Source organism: Bombina bombina, chromosome 3 (genome assembly GCF_027579735.1).
Source record: "Bombina bombina isolate aBomBom1 chromosome 3, aBomBom1.pri, whole genome shotgun sequence".
NCBI classification, from domain to species: domain Eukaryota; kingdom Metazoa; phylum Chordata; class Amphibia; order Anura; family Bombinatoridae; genus Bombina; species Bombina bombina.
Genome location: NC_069501.1, coordinates 648,921,292 through 648,942,682, shown reverse-complemented (window position 1 = coordinate 648,942,682; position 21,391 = coordinate 648,921,292). Strand labels below are relative to the sequence as shown.

At 35.7% G+C, this 21,391-nt stretch overlaps 1 protein-coding gene across 1 annotated transcript in view; it reads left to right on the top strand.

Moving 5' to 3' along the window:
* NXN (nucleoredoxin) overlaps positions 1 to 21,391 on the top strand; it is a 457,846-nt gene that overhangs the window by 1,048 nt on the left and 435,407 nt on the right. The window lies entirely within an intron of this gene.

Here is a 21,391-nt window from a genome sequence, read left to right as displayed (position 1 = left end):
ATATTTTTCTTTAGCTTCTCATCTAATGGAATGGACACAACTTTTAGAAACAACAAATAATGAAGTGGACTAAACACACAACATTTTGAAAAATACATTTATGTAAATCTAAGCACACATTATTCTGTATACTGCTTTAGCTGGCTTATTTTTTTTTCTTTTTGCTTACTTTCTGCCACTCCTATATCCACGTTTAGCTTTTCATAAAAGCAACTCTGAGGTGTTGTGATGGTACACCCCTTAGCTACTGTCATCATCCAACTATAAAGTTTTTTTTTTTTTTTTTAAACTTCAATTCCTAAATAATTTACTATTTCCTGCTGGACATTGAAGAAACAATAACTATAGTATAGAAATTAAAACTTGGTTAGTTTATCAAGCCAGATGGAGTGAAATGTTGGGTATAATAATTAAGACTGTAAATACAGAAAATGAGATCCCACATTCAGGAGATATTGGGTATTGTGTTGTTTAAGGGGACACAAATCACTGTAGTATGATACACTAGTAATAGCACTGTGTGCACACACTCTGACAATCCCTGCTGACATGGGCACCAATTCGTTAGCATATTCTGTGCCCATGTGTGAATGCACATAATGCAAATTAAAAGTTAAATACAATTTAAAAATAGGGTATTTTATACATTTTCTTACAAAGTGTCTTTTCAAATAATACCATAGCTCAACAACCTCAACATATTACTGACTTTCATTTTTTATCAAGTATATGGCTAGAAAGAAAAAAAGATTATGCACATGCATATTACATTGATAATCCTGCCTCTCATTGAAATAAGTGAGCCGTACGGCTAACATTTTCATTGGATGTCACAATCAAATGACACAAAAAAGGTAGAAAAAAAGTATTTTACATTCACACTATTAGTTATAAAAGCATAGTTAATGTTATTGGGGCATAACAGATTATGTTAGGATTAAGTTATAAGACACAGTTTACCATCACTTTAATTACCCTTCAAAATCAAATTTAGAAGACGGTAAAGTGAGAACTCAAAGGTACTTTTTCATTTTGGATGTCAGGCAGTGACCTGTTTTACTGTAAATAATAGTTTGCACAGATATATAAAGTGAGGATTAATGTTGCTTACTGCTGCTCCTCACAATGAAAGCCACGCAACAAGCTCAGCAACAGATAACTCCGTTTTCAGTTTGGTAAGAATCCAAGGTGAGGAAACCCTTTTTTCTTTAAAGGAACATGGTAACGAAAAAATAAAATGCACTAATTAATTAGATCAGTTTATTATTTAACTAATGCTCCTTGATATCTGTTTAAACCCCTGCAAAGGGGTGAAACGCATAGCTAAAGTCTGTTGCTGGAGACACAATTGGCCTCAGCAGGGGAAGTAAAGATACTGCAAACGTTTTACTAGCAAAATGACAGTGGGTAGTATCTATTCCAGTTACAAGTCCAAATTGTCTCCTCCAATTAAAGTAAGTGGTGGGGTGAGTTTGGCCATTGATTTACAATTGCATCAAAAATATGTTAATCTGTTTGGAAAGATTTCACACAGGACTTGTATGTTAATTTATTGCAACACCACACAATCTTGTAATTTTCAGAGTGTTTGTTCTTTTCAGCAGAGATATGATGCTTGTTAAAGTTCAACAGCTTTAAGGCCACCATGTAAATGAAGTAATCCCAACATGTCAGAATTTAGGCTCACCAGCCCACCCATCTTGTATACAACTTTTAGACAAGATGTTCTACAACACAGCCTGTAACCCAGCGGGTACAGGGCCCTCTATTTCTTTACAGTTTGCAGTCATATTTTGCAGTCTTTTATTGTGTCATTGCAGAATATGTTGGTGTTTGTATATTATTGTCTGAGAATGTTAATGAAAGTCTAGGATAGGCCATTTAAAACGAGGCTTCAAAATAAAATTATTTTTTTACTTGGAGGGCTGAAGAGTTAAATCTATTTGCTGAAAGAAACAACAATATGCACACAACACACACGCATATAGCATTTCTGTTTAGCAATCAAAGTATCTCACATCTGCTTATAGACATCTCCTAACCATACACTCAGGACAAAAAGAAGTGAGTTACAGAGAAAGGGGAGGAATATTCTATGTATTGCAAATATGCACAAGCATTGTGTAATGGAGGTCCACATTTTGGCATCTTTAGTTTTAAGATGGACATCTCTGGGTTCGAATTTGTGTGGATGAGGCATCGGACTTGAATGATTGATACACACTCTATAAAATGTAAGATTATTTTAACAAGATTCCCTCAAATGGTACTTTTTTTTTATTTCTTTTTTCTACTGAACCTTTTACAACTTTGGAAGATGTTTTTCATGTTTTAAAGAGATAGAAATGTCAAATTTGAAAAGTGCATTTTTATTTTAAATAAAGCATTTTTGCAATATACTTCCATTAGCAAAAATGAATTTAGTAATATTACTGTTTTTAGCCAGCATACGTACATGTGCACTACTATTAATACACCACACCTTCTTAGAGAGTCAGCAGTGGTGTTTATGACACAAACTAAGTATTCACAGACACAATACACACCACCGCCAGCTCTCTGAGCTTGAATACTGGTGCACGTGCCCTCACAGCATATATACGTATGCTGCTGAAAAACAGCAATATGTTTTACTCTAAGCATTGTTGCTAATATAAGAGTATTGCAAAAATTTAAACATTTAAATTCGCCCATATACATTTCAGTTTTGTTCTTTTCTATTCCTTTAAGTCCTACGTAGAAAAGATTGTCCATCAAATGTTTGACAAGAAATTTGCTATATCTGCATATCCCACTGGTTTTCAACCCTTTCCTCAGGCCTCCTTAACAGGACAGATTTCCAGGATTACCTTGGGTGAGAGCTGATAAAATAACCATGTTTACTAATCGGCTGATTATTTCGCCTGTGCTCTAGTTAAAAAAATCCTGAAAATTTTGCATGCTAGGGAGGCTTGAGGACAGGTTTGTAAACCAGTGGGAAATCCTGATCTCTCTTCTTTTGTTTAATTTGTATTTAACTGACAAAATAACTGGCCCCTGCCTGTCCCTAAGCCCTATAATTCACTGTCAGCAGGAAGAACTGCTGCATCTTTGCATATACCACTGGATTCAATAGAAATTACAGAAATGTAATGCAGTTGGAAAAGAAATCCATTTGCATCTTCAGTAATGTGGGCTAAATCTTCATCTATAGAAGCAATGGAAGTTCAACACCGTTATACTTCAACATTGCAAAAAAATGTATTTACATTTCGGAGGCCAGCTAGACAGGAATGAAATTCCAAAAATGTGACAGATGATTTGAATACGTTTTTAGAGAAGAAAAGTTGAGATCTTATCCTGAGTTTGGTTTATTTTTGTTCATGGAGGTATATTACACATATACAGTATGTAATAGCCTTTGTCAAAATAGAGCACTGTTAAGTAGCAGTGGTATTTTTTTAATGGTACTATATATCCAATATAAATACAGATATAGCAGAAGTTAAAGGGACATTTTTTTGATTTATGTAGTGTTCAATGTCTTGTACATAATGTGGCATCAGTTTTTGCACTAATATTCATCGGAATGTTATAATATTGTGCATCTGACTCCCTTATCCCTTTTAATAAAACAAATTTGGTAGTACTTTATATTTTCCTTACTTAAACTTTCATATCTTTTATTTTCAGATATGTTTTATTCAATTCTACAACAAATTTGGAAGTTAAACCATATTTTTCTTTTCCAAATAAAATTTATTTGAATTGTATTTGATTAGTTTTGTCTTTTTCCTTTTCAAGATAGTTTTTTTTTGTTTTATTGTGCATAACTACTATAGTTTAATTTTGATTTTCATATGTTTTTAAATGAAATTTGTACCCAAATATTTTCTGTCATATATACAGTATACAACAAAAGTGAGTTCACCCCAGTGCAATATCACTTAAATGTCAAATGATTCAAAATTGTATAACCTAACAGTAACTGCATTACGTGTAAGTTTTACAGTAGGGTATTTACTCATATGAAAAATTAAAAACTTAACAGTTTAGATTTACTATATTAAAAATACTGGCCCCAAAGCAGGAAATCAATGCAACGAAAGTCAGTGCACCTTTCATTACTGAGATTCAAATCTTTAATTTTTTTAAATACTTTGCATGTCCACCTTTTTTTTTTTGATGACAGACTCAATCCTCCTTGGCATGGAGGAAACCAGTGTCGTACACATTTCTGGAGAGATGTTCTGTCCTTCAGAGATAATTTTCTCAGTTGTTCTTTGCTGGAGTCGTTATGTTGCTCTATCATTCTCTTTTTAAAATACTCCAAAGGTGTTCTACTAGATTGAAGTCAGGTGACATACTTGGCCAGGTCATAGTTTTCACTTGTTTCTCCTTTAGAAACTCCTTTGTGATTTTGGCAGTGTGCTTTGGGTCGTTGTCATGCTGGACTATTCATCCTCTGCCAAACTTCTGGAGACTGGGAGTCATCTTGTCAGCCAGTATTTTGGTATATTGCAGGCATTCATGGTGCCATCTATAAATATGTTCTCCCCAACACCTTTTGTAGTTATGCAGCCCCATATCGTCACACTCCCACCTCCATGATTTACTGTTGGGACTATGCATTCACTGTAATAATCCTGATCGACCAAACCAGGTTCACACCAAACATGCTGCACCCCATCTGAGCCGAAAAATTATATCTTGGTCTTGGCCATCTTACCATATAATGTGCTCCCAGTATTCATCAGGCTTTTCATGTTGTTTAGCAAAGTTTAATCTTGCACATTTGTGCCAAAGAGCAAGCAAGGGTTCTTTCCTTGGATGCTGTCCATAGAAGTTGACATTATGCAATGTCCTTAGCACTGTTTGAGCTGTCACAGAAACTCCAATTTCTATCGATAATCCCTCAGCCAAATATGAGTCACTTGCCTTGATGCAAATCTGAAGCACTTGCCTGTTTTTCAGAGCTAGATTGTGCAAGTAGCGCACTGTCCGTGGTGTCATTTTAGGAGGACAGCCACTGCGGCTCTGATTTTTTGGCACTGTGTTACGATCTATACCTCCTGATTACTGCTGCAACTGCGTTTTGACTGATTTTTAGTTGGTCACCAATCTTCCTGTATCCTTTTCCATCTTTGTGAAGTTTCACAATCGGATTTTTCAATTCCTCTGGCAATTCTTTTCAATGTGGAGACATGATGCAGACTTGCAGATAGACACAGCCCATTGGTCAAAAAATTTGACTGTTCTGGTAACTATGCTCATGCAGTTAGGCTAATTGGAAATCATAGGTGTACTCAATTTTGTTTCAGTGATCTAACTTGTGTGTCAGTGACCACAGGTGTATTCACTTTTGTAGCATTAAATTTCTACTTTGGGGCCTGTATTTTCAATATAATCTTTCTAAAGTATTTGTTTTTGATTGTTAGTTTATAATAGGAAATACTCTACTTGTCAACTTAGAAATAAAACAATTTTTGAGAGGTGATACAATTTTGACTAATTTGATATTTAAGTGATATTGCCCAGGGGTGTACTCACTTCTGTTGTATACTGTAAATAAAATAGCAGCATTTAAAAGGACATACAACTCAAATGTGGCACGCACATAAATGTTTTTGTTTTGAAGAAGCGAAAATGCTTACAGTGAAAGTTATCCTTGTTTCAATGAGAACATTCTGCATAGAGCATATATACATATGCCATCTGCTCCCTCATTCAAACACTAAGCCTGCCCATGGATGGTACAATTTAAGTAATTCCCAATGTATTCTATGCTCTCTGAGGTTGCTCAGTGTCTGAATTTACATGACATGTACATATGCTCCATGCACAGTAAAAGCTATCACAGAAACAGATAACTACTAGAAGCATTTGTGCTAATACATGTGTATTGTCAAAATGCTTCTGTTCAGCATTGATACACACTATATGGTCAAAAGTTTGTATACACCTGACCATTACACCTATATGAGATTGTTAGATTTCCCCTTCCAAAACCATGGGCATTAATATGGAGTTGACCCCCATTTAGCATCTATAACAGCCTCCAAACTTTTGGGAAGGCTTTCATGGTCAGACACTAATGTTGGACGAGAATGTCTGACTTGAAAAGGTGTTCAATGTGGTTGATGTCAGAGTTCTGTGCAGGCCATTTAGGTTCCTCCATATCAACTTGTCAAACTATGTCTTCATGGAACTTTTGTGCACAGGGGTACAGTCATGCTGGGGACAGGAAAGGACCCCCCTCCCCAAACTGTTGCCACAAAGTTGGAAGCATCCAATTCTTTAAACATGTCTTGATATCCTGTATCATTAAGATGACCTTTCACTGGAACTAAAGGACCTAGCCTAAACTCTGAAAAAACAGCCTTAGGCCCTTACCTGTATGTATAGTTCTGGCCTTTGTCACACCCATAATCTTACATCAGACTGCCAGAAAGTGAAACTTCATTTATCACTCAAGAGAACACATTTCTACTGCTCCAGTCCAGTGGCACTGAACTCTACACAACTCCAACCAACACTTGACTTTGTGCATGTTGATGTGAGGCTTGTTCACAGTTACTTGGTCATGGCAAGCCATTTCATGAAGCACCTGATGCACAACTCTTGTGCTGTTGATGCATCTAGGGGCAGTTTGGAACTATGTAGTGAGTTATGCAACAGATGATATGAGTATATTTCAGTACTCAGTAGACCCTCTCTGTCTGCGTGGTCTACCGCATTGAGGCTGGGCTGTTGTAGCACCTAGATGCTTCCACTTCACAATAATAAGTGGCCGAGGCAGATCTAGTAGGGAAGAAATTTCACAAAGTGACTTATGACATTCTATGACGGTGCCATGTTTAAAGTCACACAGCTCTTCTGTACAACATATTGTACTGCTAATGTATGGCTATGGAGATTTCATGGATATGTGCTGGATTTTATTCACTTGTTAGCAACGGGTGTGGCTGAAACACCTGAACTCTATAATTAGTAGAGGAGTGAATCCACATACTTTGGCCATATAGTGTGCATTTATGTGAATTTTAATATGTTTTATGCTCTTTTTAAACATGTTAAAATTTGGACAAAAAAATAATAATAATACAAAGAGAATGTTTGTTTAATATCATGTCCCTTTAGGCTTCAAAGTTGCATTTGAAATAATTCTTTCTATTCAGGATCAGATAATTAAATATAGCTAAAGGACATTGTACTTCAAAATTGAAAGCCACATCAGTGTATTTCAGTTTTGAATAGAAGAATTGTTGCAGTAATCTCTTATTGATTCAAGAATGCTTATAGAAAAAGCTAACACTATTTGATATGAAACATATGTATATATGCTCTGTGCACCTGCATTAAAATACAGTACCAAGTTAGAGAGCTGACAGTCTGAGCTGGTCATGTGCTTTGATGTGGGTTCTTTCCTGTGAAAAGCAAACTTGTGCAAAAAGAGGTTGTTCCCAGGTGGCAAATCGCTATATAACAAACTTACTAAGTTGTATGTATTTGTTGTGGGCATTTTTACATATGCTGCAAATGTTGGTGAGAAGTGTAATACTGTAACAGTGATAGCTTGTATTAGAAAATGTTTGGTATTATAAGTGTGTTGCACTAATGTTTATATGCAAAACTGCAATGCTCTCATGCATTTCAGTTGTAAATAGAATGTCCCTTTTTATAATACTGGTTCAATTTCAGAACCTTATAGACCAGCAGTTCCTGGAGTCAAGTACTAGTTGGCTACCTTCTTTAACCAATGGTGTTTGTGGTTATGATGCCTATAATGGGTACTGGAGTATGGTATTTACCACTTAGAGTTTTATATCAAATGTTCATTGGGTTTTGTATCTATCTGAATAAAGTAGATAGTCTTACTGCAAAAACATTCTCACCAGTATTGCTCTGTGGAAAATAATAGCAGTACTTAGAGTCCTAGACTATAAATTCACAGAGAGAGCAAGTGATCTGAGAAGCCATTATTAAGTGCAGTTGGACTAGCAAACTATTGTTTTTGCTGGTTTGCGCTGGAAAAAGGGGGAAAATCATCTCACACTTTAAAGGGACAAGTATTACTGTTTTAAATAATATGTTACGTTACACCACAAGTGGTTTGCTTGTTCTTTCTGATGCAACATGAAGAGTAAATGGTTGCAATTTGTACTTGTGGTTAAAAATTGCCCATAAATATATTTGTCTTGAAAATTCACTGGAATCTAAGGAGTTTCTTGTTTCGTTTCATTTCACACAGAGTATAATCCCTTGTTTTCTTACATTAGAAATAATGCATTTTATAAATGATGTAAAGGCTATTGAATGCATTTGTCTAGCTTGAAATTATGTGTACACACAGACACATACGTTGTTGCAATTTGTTGTTGTGTGTAATAAATATAAATGTGTTTCTTTTACATTCAACCTAAAGGCTTTTGTATACATATAAATATTAGAAGTAAGCTAATCAGAAAGGTAATAATTGTTGTCTTTAGTAAGTATAGAAGCATTTGCATTTCAGAACATAAAAACCAAACCAAAGGCAGAGAAGATTGTGGCACACTTGCTAGAAAAATTTGTAATAATTTTATTTCTAATATAAATACATACATTTAGGTTAAGTTTGGTTTTCTAAGGTTTTCATATCCAGCTCCCAGTTCTTTCTCTTTTAGAAAACTTTGCAGATTTTTGTTTGTCTATAAAAGGAAATGAAATTCAAGGTACAGATTGGAGCTTGACAAAATAACTGGTTTGATGTTTTGGAGCTATGTGAAAGTACGAAGAGCCAGGAAGGGTGGGCGAAAAGCCCCAACATAGTAGTTTTTACTTTTATATTATTTGGTTTATATTGTAAAAAGAAATCTAGACTGGGATAAAAAGCACAGCATCATATTCATATCTACTAGAGCTGCAAAAACTAATCAGCATAATTGATTATGAAAATAGTTGTCAACAAATCCTCATAATCAATTAGTTGCTCTGTGCACAGCACATGGTATTGTTATTTTTAAGTTTACAACTACTCCTGTCTTATGTGCAACCCAAAAATAAAATAGGAGTCATAATTTGGATTATTTATATAAAATCAGGTGATTTGGGACTATGCTTTGCATGATATAATGCCAAGCTTGTTATTTACACCTAGCCCTAGATTGATGGCATTTGTTATATGAATTGATATCACTATTACCTGTTTGCACAATTTTTAGCGGATCGCTTGCTTTTGTTGATATACGTACTCTATATAATATAGATAAATGTGTAAGGCTGTGTCCTTTTACTGATATATAGGGGCATATTTATCAAGGTCCGTACGGAGTTTGTATGCCCCGTATGTTTCCGGTGAGCCTTGAGGCTCGCCGGAAACAAGTTATGAAGCAGCGGTCTAAAGACCGCTGCTCCATAACCTGTCCGCTTGCTCTGAGGCCGCGGACAGAAATCAACCTGACACCCCCTGCTAGTGGCCGATTGGCCGCAAATCTGCAGGGGGTGGCATTGCACCAGCAGTTCACAAGAACTGCTGGTGCAATGATAAATGCAGAGGGCGTATGCTCTCGGCATTTATCGATGTGCAGCGGACATGATCCGCTATATCGGATCATGTCCGCTTGCACAATCATATATATGCCCCATAGTCTTTTTAGCCTGTTTGCCTTTTTTCTTCTTTCTATTTTTAATTCATTGTAATATGTACCAAATTCAACCTCTGTATCTGTTATTTTAAGAGTGCACTAGATATTTTTCCCCCTAACCTTATAGATGGTTATTTACCACTGCATATAGATATTCAAGATATTTTTATGTTAAAATGAAGTCCAGGCTTACTTTGTTGAGAAACCCCTTGCATTGGTGGAGAACTAACAAAGATAAATAGCACACCTTGGGGAAATTGGCAAAACCCTACTTATGCATCTCAGGCACATCAACACCATCTGAGTGCCTCTTCTCTGCTGTAGGCAAAAAAGCTGCAAAAAGAGAGACAGCCTCAGCCAGGAGCATGTGGACATGCTGACGTTTTTGCATTTCAATGCAAAGTTTCTGAAAGCGTGAATAACAGAATGTTATAAACAAGGGTAGTCTACCTATTGCTAGTTCTACCTCTTTTCAAACAGTTTGTGGTTTTGTTTTGCTTAATTATAAAAATTCTGCTTAAAAAAATTGGACCAACAGTTGTGTTAATGTAAAGTTTTAGTCTGAAGTTTATATTTATAAAACTCAGTATGTGATTTTTATTTTAAATATAGTAAATTTATTTATTTTTTTATCCGATTAGTCAATCGAAAAAATAATCGGCCGATTAATCGATTTATGAAAATAATAGTTAGTTGCAGCCCTAATATCTACTATAATTTGTCTAAATTTGATCTGTATATTAATATTGATATTTTAAAATATTTCATTTAATGGCATTATCAGTGCTTAGCATTTTTTTTTTCTTCCTTTATTCATGAGCGGACTCCATAAGAGTTTGTTTTTTTTCTATTAGAATGTCACAATATTTAATATGCACTGACAGAATCTGTGTCAGAATCGGACAGTAATTGTGTTGGTTCTGCGAGATGCCTCTTTTTCCCGCTGCATAAATTGAATTATAGTTGACTTGGGAATGACCTGTGCAGTTTGCATATTGTGACTTGTCATGGAGACAGCTGCACGGTTTGGACCTTTTTGCAAAACCATTTGACTTCTTTTTAAATTCCATAGAGTACAACAGATGGTTTAGCAGCAGTGAGTTAGGAATACTTCAAAAGGCCCTGTTAGACAAAAATGCACAACTTGTAATATGCCTTTTAATTTATATTCGCCCACTGTCTTATGCATTTAATGTTAAATGTTTCACAAAAGATCTAGTGCCAAGTCAACATAGTGATAATGGTTTGTTTGTGTTTTATTTTATGGCATGACATTCTGAATTTTCCGGCAATTTTAAGTTTTGTTTCTGTTTTATGTAGATATGAGTCTGTCTTGAATGTAGCTATAGCTTTTAAATCCAGTCACTAACAGGAGATGCAGTAACATATAATTCTTACAAATATTCACCATATTCAACACAATTTTAAATCTATTATAAATCCTAAAACCTCACTGCACACTCCCAAGTTTCTGTTTTTTAATAATTGCATCGTTTTATACATATAAGGAAAGAAAAACAAATAGGAACTACACAGTTGGAAAAACTATTCTGCAGGTCACAATCAACAATACATGTCTGCAAAAAGCCTCAATAAAAGAAACTGACTACGTCAATCAATCTCAAAATTCCATACAGTATAAGATATGCGTTTACAATTCAGAAATAAATAATTAGAAAATGAGTCCCATAGCTTTTTGTTTATATCAATAAATTAAAAATCTATACGCTTCTGGGCATGTTTTAGCACTCGAAAAGAACAAAGGAAATTTAGAATAAACCTACTACCTATGAAAACAAATTCTTAAAGGTACAGTATACACTCATTTCCATATAACTGCATGTAATAGACACTACTATAAAGAATAAGATGCACAGATACTGATATAAAAATCCAGTATAAAACTGTTTAAAAACTTACTTAAAAGCTCTCAGTTTGGCTCTGTTGAAAAGGTAGCTGGAAAGCCCACTGCAAGTGGGAAATAAGACACTTCCCCCTTCTTTTGCATATGAAAAGACCCTTTACACAAACAGGAGCAAGCTGGAGATGGTAGCTGACGGTATTCTCATAAAACTTTGGGGCTTGGTTAGGAGTCTGAAAATCAGAGCAATGTTATTTATAAATAAGAAAAAACATCCATTTTGTTAAGAAAAAAACCTTTATGGGCTATATAAATAGATTATCTACAACACGTTTATGCAAAGAAAAAATGTGTATAATGTCCCTTTAAGTGATGACAGACAGTCCAAAGAGACCAGAGTCAATATGTTGAACATTGTTAATATGTGTAGTCCATTAAAACAAAAAATCTTAAAGGGACACTGAACCCAATTTTTTTCTTTCGTGATTCAGATACAGCATGTGATTTTAAGCAACTTTCTAATTTACTCCTATTATCAATGTTTCTTGGTTCTCTTGCTATCTTTATTTGAAAAAGAAGGCATCTAAGCTTTTTTTTTTTCTTGGTTCAGACCTCTGGACAGCACTTTTTATTGGTGGATGAATTTATCCACCAATCGACAGACAACCCAGGTTGTTCACCAAAAATGGGCCGGCATCTAAACTTACATTCTTGCATTTCAAATAAAGATACCAAGCGAATAAAGAAAATTGGATAATAGGAGTAAATTAAAAAGTTGATTAAAATTTCATACTAAATCACGAAAGAAGAAAGTTGGGTTCAGTGTCCCTTTTTAAAAAGGGACAGGCGAGTAAAGAAAAGCATAGAAGAAGAATGATAGGTTGTAGAACTAGAATATCCTCTGCAGGTGAACAGCCCAAAGTTAAAGGACCGGTAAATACAGTAGATTTGCATAATCAGCAAATGCATCATAAAAATACAATGTAATAGCACTTCATCTGAACTTCAAATGAGCAGTAGATTTTTTATTTTTTTTTCTGACAAATTTCAAAGTTATATCTATTTCCTGTATCATGTGATAGATATCAGCCAATCACAAATGCATATACGTATATTCTGTGAATTCTGGCACATGCTCAGTAGGAGCTGGTGACTCAAAAAGTGTAAATACAAAAAGACTGCACATTTTGTTAATGGAAGTACATTGGAAAGTTGTTTAAAATCGCATGCTCTCTCTGAATCATGAAACTTTAATTTTGACTTGTATCCCTTTAAAATCGTGCAAGGCTCATGGCAGCATTTATATTTAATATTTGAAGGTTATCGTCCATTTTTTTTTAAGGCTGGTTAAATTAAAATTTCATGCATTGAATCATGAACGCAAACCAAGAAATTATAAATGGCTTAAAAACTAAAAAATTCTTCTTTATTTCTTCCAATTAAAAACATGACTTGTAAAATCAAAATAACATGGCACAGACAGTAGACACGTCTAACATGTTTCGGCCCTGACTGGCCTTATTCATAGACACTCCTTGTCAGTCTCAGCTGTGTGGTTTTATTCCACTTTCTCTTATTTGATTGGTAGTCTGTGCTATGCCTCCTTTCTAATATTAACCCTTGAGGTTGTATTTACTCACTAAATGTACTCATATTCAATTCATTCAATTTGTAAGCTATATTTGTTTGTATAATAATAAAAAATGTGTGACACCTTCTTATTAATGTATATGCACTAATAAATGAATAAAGTAGTTTCATTGTCTCTTATATATTATTGTTAGCTTTTTATAGCTAGTATATTTAGTTGCATCCCTGATTATTGTTCTTCTAAACAATCTCTATATATATTTGCAGTTTCCAATAGATCTTATTCCTATTTTACAACTTCAGATCACTTTTGCTATAATTTTAACTAACTTTATACTCTGTGTCTCACATTAAAAATCAAAATCAAATAGTTGTTGTTATGTTAAAATAAATAACACTTATGAATCACTTCATTATTGCAATCTTATGAGGATTTATGTGTTTTGTTAGCTTATCCTATTTAAGAAAAGCATATCACAAGCCTCCGCAATTATTTCTTTTCTAGTATCTATGTTTTTAATAGATTAACTTAATCCTGATATCTATAAGTATAGCAATGTTAAGACATAAGTGGGCCTTATTTGATAGCTAAATAAACAGATAAGGAGGCTTTGAATTTGCAAGCATATGATTACCAATGGTTAATCAAATCCGTTTCAATATTCATGCCATTTGGCATCCGTGTGTATAGCTTGAAAATCCAAAATGCCTCCTTTTTGTAGAGTTCCTTGATTTTACTACCTCCCCTAGGTTTATTCTTTATGATGTCAATGATCATCCAGGTGAATGTTTTAGCACTACCGCCATGTTCATGAATGAAATGCTTTGATGCCCCTGTTGCTGTTCTTCCTCTCTCTATATCGTTGAGATGCTCACGTATACGTTCTCTTGTTTCTCGCGTCGTACACCCTACATACTGTTTCTGGCAAGAGGAACAAGTTATCAGATATATTGCAAACTCTGAACGACAATTCGTACAGAAATTACAATCAAAAACCCGTTGCGAGTAGCTTGACTGGAAAACTTTACCAGTTCCAGTGTAACTACAGGCTGTACAGCCATGTGAGCCACATCTGTAATGGCCTTTACAGCTGAGCCAGCTGCTTTTTTTCAGTGGTTTTCTGAGAGTGCTAGGTGAGATGATGTTCCCTAATGTTAGGTTCCTTTTAGAAACAAATCGGCAACCCTTATCTATCACGGCCTTTAGCGCTTCATCAGCCCTCAAAATCGGTAAATTTCTCTTGACTATGTCACAAACTTGTCTATATTGGTTGGTATAATTAGTAACAAAGGTTATTTCACTCTTCTCTCTATCTTTTTCTTGTGTTTTAGATCTCAGCAGGTCTGCCCTTGGGATTCTCTGGACCTCCAAATACGCTTTGTGTAAAGGCCCCTCTGGATAACCCCTTGCTTTGAGCTTTTTCCAAAGTATCTTACTTTCTGCTTGGTAATCAGATTCTCTTGAGCAATTTCGTTTCAACCTAATAAACTGGCCCTTTGCCACGCCATAATTCATATGGCGCGGATGACAGCTCTTAGCATGTAGAAGGGCATTGGCAGCAATAGGTTTTGTATAGAGGGTCGATATTACTGTTCCATCTTCTATGCTTCCTTCTAATTCCACATCTAAGTATGACACCTTTTTGTTTTCAAAGATATACGTAAATTGTAGCCCTGCCCTATTGTGATTCAGATGTTCTACAAATGAACTACTTTCTTCCTCTGTACCCGACCAAACCATTATGAGATCATCAATATAGCGCTTGTATGCTATAATTGAGCTCCTAAATGGATTGCTATCTGCATAGACATGGGACAGCTCCCACAACCCATGTATATGTTGGCAAAAGCTGGGGCAAATTTTGCCCCCATAGCTGTCCCACGTCTCTGCAGATAAAACAATCCATTGAACTCAAAAAAGTTATGTGTCAATAGGAATAGAAGTGTACGCAATATGAAGCTTTTGAGATTATCATCATATTCGCTAAAGCAATCCAGCATATATTTCACAGCCTCTAGACCTTCCTTGTGGGGTATTGCCGAATATAGGCCCACCACATCTATGGTGAGCCAACTATAGTTAGGCTCCCAAACAAAGTTATCTGTCAAATTTAACAGGTGTTTGGTATCTTTAAGAAATGATGGCAATCTCCAGACGACGGGCTGGAGTAAAGATTCGATCCAATTGGACAGGTTTTCAAACAGTGAACCTATACCTGACACAATTGGGCGTCCCCTAACATTGTCCAGGGACTTATGCACCTTTGGTAGATGGTGGAAGATCGGAGTAACCGGTTCCTCCACCATCAAATACTCAAAGGTGACAGAATCTATTACACCACATTCCAGTCCGTCGTCCAGTAGATCCCTCATTTCTCTTTGATAGGTCTGGACTGGGTTCCCTCTTAACACGAGGTATACCTCCTTGTCCTCAAGTTGCCTTAACGCTTCCTGAACATAGAAGCTCCTGTCCATGACGACAATGGAGCCTCCCTTATCCGAATTTTTTATTATTAGACTCTCTCTCTGCTTTAAAAGCTTTAGGCCTCTTTTTTTGTTTCAATGTTAGATTCTCTCTGTGGTTTGTTTCTTGTGACTTTAATCTCACTAAATCCTCTTCCACTCTCTTATGAAATTGTTCAAGTATATTGCCCCTTTTCTGGGTAGGGTAGAAATCTGACTTTGGTCTATATCCTGTATGTGAGCCTTTGATTACCTCTGATGTATTGCTATCTCTTTCTAACTGATATAATGTTATGAAATCTACAGCATCATTCACCTGAAAATGATCATTCTCCACCAATCTCTCAGCAATATTCTGTAGTGGTACACCCCCTTGTTCGATATTTTCTGCATTGAAAAACTTTTTTAATGTAAGCTTACGTACCAGCTTGTTTACATCTAACAATGTTTCAAACACATCGAAATCTACTGAAGGCACAAAGTTAAGTCCTAATCCTAGAACTTCTAGTTCTGATTCTTCTAGAGTGACAGAAGATAGATTAATTACTTTCACACCTTGTATCTGTTCTGTTTCCCTCTCCTTAGTGTGTATCCCTCTCTCTGTGCTAGTGGTTGTTCTCCTCTCTGAGATGTTTGGGGTCTGTGTGTCCCTCCTCTCCCCCTTCCTCCCCCTCCTCCCTGTCCGGCCACGGCCTCTTGAAAAACCTGCGGCTGCTCAATATTAGCCCCTTGTCTAGACTGTTCTTCATTATTTATGGCTTTAACATATCTGTTTTTGTTACTAGTCTGTCTAGATTTATGTTTGAGTATGCCCCCACTAGTATTGGCCTGTAAGGGTTGAGTGAGGTGTGGGTCTGGTGGATACATAATAACAATTTCATTATTTAATTCAGCCTCATCGGATGAGGGACCACTTGTCATAAAGTCCACAAAGTCTTGTACTTCTATTTCGTCGTTAGACTCTGGGTCAGTATCAGAAAATGTGACTTGTTTTTTATTTGATATAGGCTGTTGTTGTTGTCTATTTGACTCTTGAGGTTCTTGATCTCTCCCTTTGTGCTGTCTGCGTTGTCGTCTGTGTCTCCTATTCTGCTGGGAATTCTTAAGATAGACCCTATTATAGGTGTAATCCTCAGAGTCCCTTGTAAATTTCCGAAACTTAAGTTTATCAATGTCTCTTTTCATAGTGTCCACTGTCTGTTTAAGTAGATTATCAAGTTTCTCATACTGTTTATGTCCCACAAATTCATTTAGGTCTTTTTGTATGTCTTGTATATGTTGTCTTGCCTCTATCAACTTAATTTCCTTATGTTTAATGATTAGATTCATAAGTCTTATAGAGCATTCTGTGAGTATATCATTCCATTCTGCGAGAAATGCATCATCAACCACTAGGAAAGTAGGCCTTTTCTTTAGCCTCAGACCCCTAGGTATCATATTTAAATCAACATACTTTTCCAGGGACTTTATATCCCACCATGTTTGATATTCTCTCATCAGTGCTTTTTCCATTAGTAGAAAGACCTCTGAGATTTCTTTAATTTCATTTTCAGGATTAAATATGTCCTTCAGTGTTGGTCTGCTTCTCTCTAATTCCTCAAGAGTTAGTAATGAATAGAAATTGCTAGTAGCCATGTTAATTTACCTATTACACTTCTATCAATATATATATAAGTAGTGTTAGGTATGAAGCTATATAAAGAATCCTGACAGTGACTAACATTCGTATTGTCAGTAATTTCTATTTTAATCGTCCCACAATCTTAGCAATGTTGTTTGCTTGTCTACAGAATATGTCCGTTATTAGTCTCTGCTAATTGTCCTTTCCTTTCATAAGTCCTCTATTTCTGCCAGAGATATATATAATTCATCAACCAAAAGATTGCAAATAATAAAGGCTTTGAAAGTGATGAAAAGGAATCTTACCGCTCTCGGTGACACCCTCCGATCCTCACTTGACGCCTGTGAGTATTCCTCTTCAATGCAGTGTCCCCCCTTAATGCTCCAGATAAAATTGGCGATTTGTCTGTAAACTTTCAAGCAGCTCACCTGCTCTAGCTGTACGGTTTCCAATCGAATGATGCCGCTGTACTCAGTTTCCTCGCACCATTCTCGGCGTCTGACGTCACACGACCCTCCGGTCACGTGACTTGCCTCTGCCTCTGGTGTCGGGTTGCTTCAGTTATCTCCACTCGCCTCTCTGAAAACGGGGTATGTTGCTATACAGGCTTTACAGGTTGGGTGTCACCGGTCCTGGCGGTTCCTCAGCAGATTGTTGTGGGATAATCCTCCATCCATGGGGAATGATAGAAATAGTTTAAATTGCCAGGCCAAAACGGCACTCTCCAATGCCGTAAATGCAACTCAAACCAAGAAATGATAAATGGCAACTGGCTTAAAAACTAAAAAATTCTTCTTTATTTCTTCCAATTAAAAACATGACTTGTAAAATCAAAATAACATGGCACAGACAGTAGACACGTCTAACATGTTTCGGCCCTGACTGGCCTTATTCATAGACACTCCTTGTCAGTCTCAGCTGTGTGGTTTTATTCCACTTTCTCTTATTTGATTGGTAGTCTGTGCTATGCCTCCTTTCTAATATTAACCCTTGAGGTTGTATTTACTCACTAAATGTACTCATATTCAATTCATTCAATTTGTAAGCTATATTTGTTTGTATAATAATAAAAAATGTGTGACACCTTCTTATTAATGTATATGCACTAATAAATGAATAAAGTAGTTTCATTGTCTCTTATATATTATTGTTAGCTTTTTATAGCTTTTTTTCTGACAAATTTCAAAGTTATATCTATTTCCTGTATCATGTGATAGATATCAGCCAATCACAAATGCATATACGTATATTCTGTGAATTCTGGCACATGCTCAGTAGGAGCTGGTGACTCAAAAAGTGTAAATACAAAAAGACTGCACATTTTGTTAATGGAAGTACATTGGAAAGTTGTTTAAAATCGCATGCTCTCTCTGAATCATGAAACTTTAATTTTGACTTGTATCCCTTTAAAATCGTGCAAGGCTCATGGCAGCATTTATATTTAATATTTGAAGGTTATCGTCCGTTTTTTTTTTTAAGGCTGGTTAAATTAAAATTTCATGCATTGAATCATGAACGTTCAAACAACTTTCTATGTGCTTCTGTCCTTTAGTATGTTTTGTTGGAAAAGCGTACCTAAGTATGAAGAAACGTGATGTGAAATGTGCGTCAGGGGCGCACATGTTAGGAGCATAGTCTCCCTACCTTTAAACTTTTGGCTTATTTCAAGGTTCTGCATTTTTCAGTAATAAACCTTCTTTATTTATGATAAATACCGAAAATTTCAGCTCCCGCTATAGAAGGAACTTGCTCTCAGACAGTTTGATAGAACAGGTATAGTTTAAATACTAAATATAGCTTCCAAAATAGTAGGAGCTTAACTCCTTCCTGCCGTTACTTAGTTGGTACATCGGAACAAAGTTCTGATGTAAAAAATTGAAATCACGTGATTTCAATGATGGGATTGGGTCTGAGGGCAGTATCTATGACGCTAGGCATGCCCTCCAGTCCGCAATCCCAGTTAGGAAGCCGTAGATGCTTCAATAAAGCAGAACAGTTAGGACATTCCATGCCGTCCTAACGGTGCTAAAGCCCAGCGCAGTTAGGATGGCATGAAATGTTCTAACGGCGTTGAGGAGTTAAATAGAAACTATAGATAATATTTGTTTATTCCATTTTAGGCAGAGTACTTATTATTATGGAACTGAAGAGTTATAGTTTTAATACGGTGCTGGTTAATACTCCCTGCTAAGCAGTCTCTCAAATAAATAGATGAATGAATGAAGACTCTCTGATAGTATATTATAGTGCAGTATCCCCTATACTCAGTTTAAACCATGCATAAGTAGGTTCAGAAGCAGCAATGCACTACTGGGAGCTAGCTGCACATCTTGCCATTGGCTCACCAGCTATGTTCAGCTAGCTCCCAGTAGTGAGTTGCTGTTTCTTCAACTATTTTTTGTTGTTGTGTTTAAAATCTATTATAATGTGTGTTTTTTTTATTTGTTTTTGTCTTTTGCCCCCTCCTTCAATCACTTCCCTCAATTTAAATAACTTTTTTTCTTGCATCAAATTCTTTATTACATTTCCTCCTTATTGCCTTCTGGCATTTCCCAGTAATAAATTTAACCTGAAAACTCACCTTTTTAGAAAAGTTTATGTTACCATCTGTTAGAGTTGCAATTGTCTTTTATAGATCATCTATAAATTTGTAAAACTTGTCACTTCACTTTTTGTTTTACCTATATCAAGTGATGTTTTTTTTTTTTTAATAAACTTCCCGATATGTCATACCACTTTGCTAATCTTTCACATGCTTCAAACAACCAAAAACTAAACAAAAGAAAGACTAACGTGTTTTGCTATAGTTTAGCTAAATATAAAAATATTTAATTATTATTATATAATGGATGCACCCCACTCCTGACTTTCAATTAAATCGGAAATTGAGAAATTCGCTTCAGCACAACTTATTTCTCTTTTTTTGTGTGTGTTTAAAGTAAAGGTAAAATTATATTAACAATATTTGTAATAAAAAAATGAAATGATGGGCACTTTCATTCATGAAAATCATTGTAAACGCTAAATTATATAAATAATTACCCTTTCGTGTGTTATACATTGCACCGTTCCTCCGCCTGCAGCGCATACTCTATTTCTGTGTTCATTGACGAATCATGCTGTAGCCAATCATATTGCTCCCCCTTTGGTGTCAAAACCAGGAGCATTATTATTAACGTTCTGGATGCCAAAGGGGGCACAATACAATTGGCTACAGCAGGATTCAGAATTGAACACAGAAATAGGGTATGCGTTGCAGGCGGAGGAAGGGTGCAATGAATAACAAACAAGATGAAAGGGTAATAATTTATATAATTTACAATGATTTTCATGAATTTAAGTGCTCATCATTTACTTTTATCATTGCAAATATTGTTATATAAGCTATTAACTTTACCATCATTTTATAACGAGGAACAGATTACATAACCTCTAAAAGAGCCAACAGGTTGCTGCAGTCAAAGGAGTTACATTTACAACCCTTTCAATAGAAATCGGGTTTCCTATGCCATGGGTGACTAAACATTTGTTAGTTTGTTCTACTTGTTTGGGTAGTTTGTTAGTTCATGTGTCTAAGACAGATGCTGTAATGCACTTTCCAAATGATTTACTTATATAGAGCACCTGTTGTCAGCTTTGGACCATAAAGGCTGTGACACACTACAAGCGGAGCGGTGCACAGCGTGATGATGCGGCTGTGTGCGTTCAGTGTGTCCTGCCTTTTTATCTCTGCACGCTCAGCTGCGTCAGGTCGCGAAGCTGAGCGCTCAGAGTTGAAATATTTGTACTTCAGAAGCAATGCGACCAGCGCGAAGCAGCTTCTTCGCCTTGCGCCGCATCGCTTGCAGTGTGACACAACCTTTACTATGACAAAATGCATTTGTACAAGCCCTGAGGCCGTATTGTCACTATTGGTTGTGACAGAAACAAAATCATACAGCTGACTTGTAAACTGTTGCTCAATCTATCAATAAACTATAATATACACTTTGTGCCTGAGCTGAACATATTTTTGGAGGTTTATACAGTAAATCATTGGCAGGTGGCTCAATGCTAGCCGTTTGTCTTTTCATATGCCAAAGCTATACATTTGTCTTAGATTACAAATATATATATATATATATATATATATATATATATATATATATATATATATATATATGTAATGCACTAATGCATTTTTTACTACATATGTGTGCATACATATTTTTTCTTTGTTATGATATTTAAAGGACCATTAAATACAGTAGA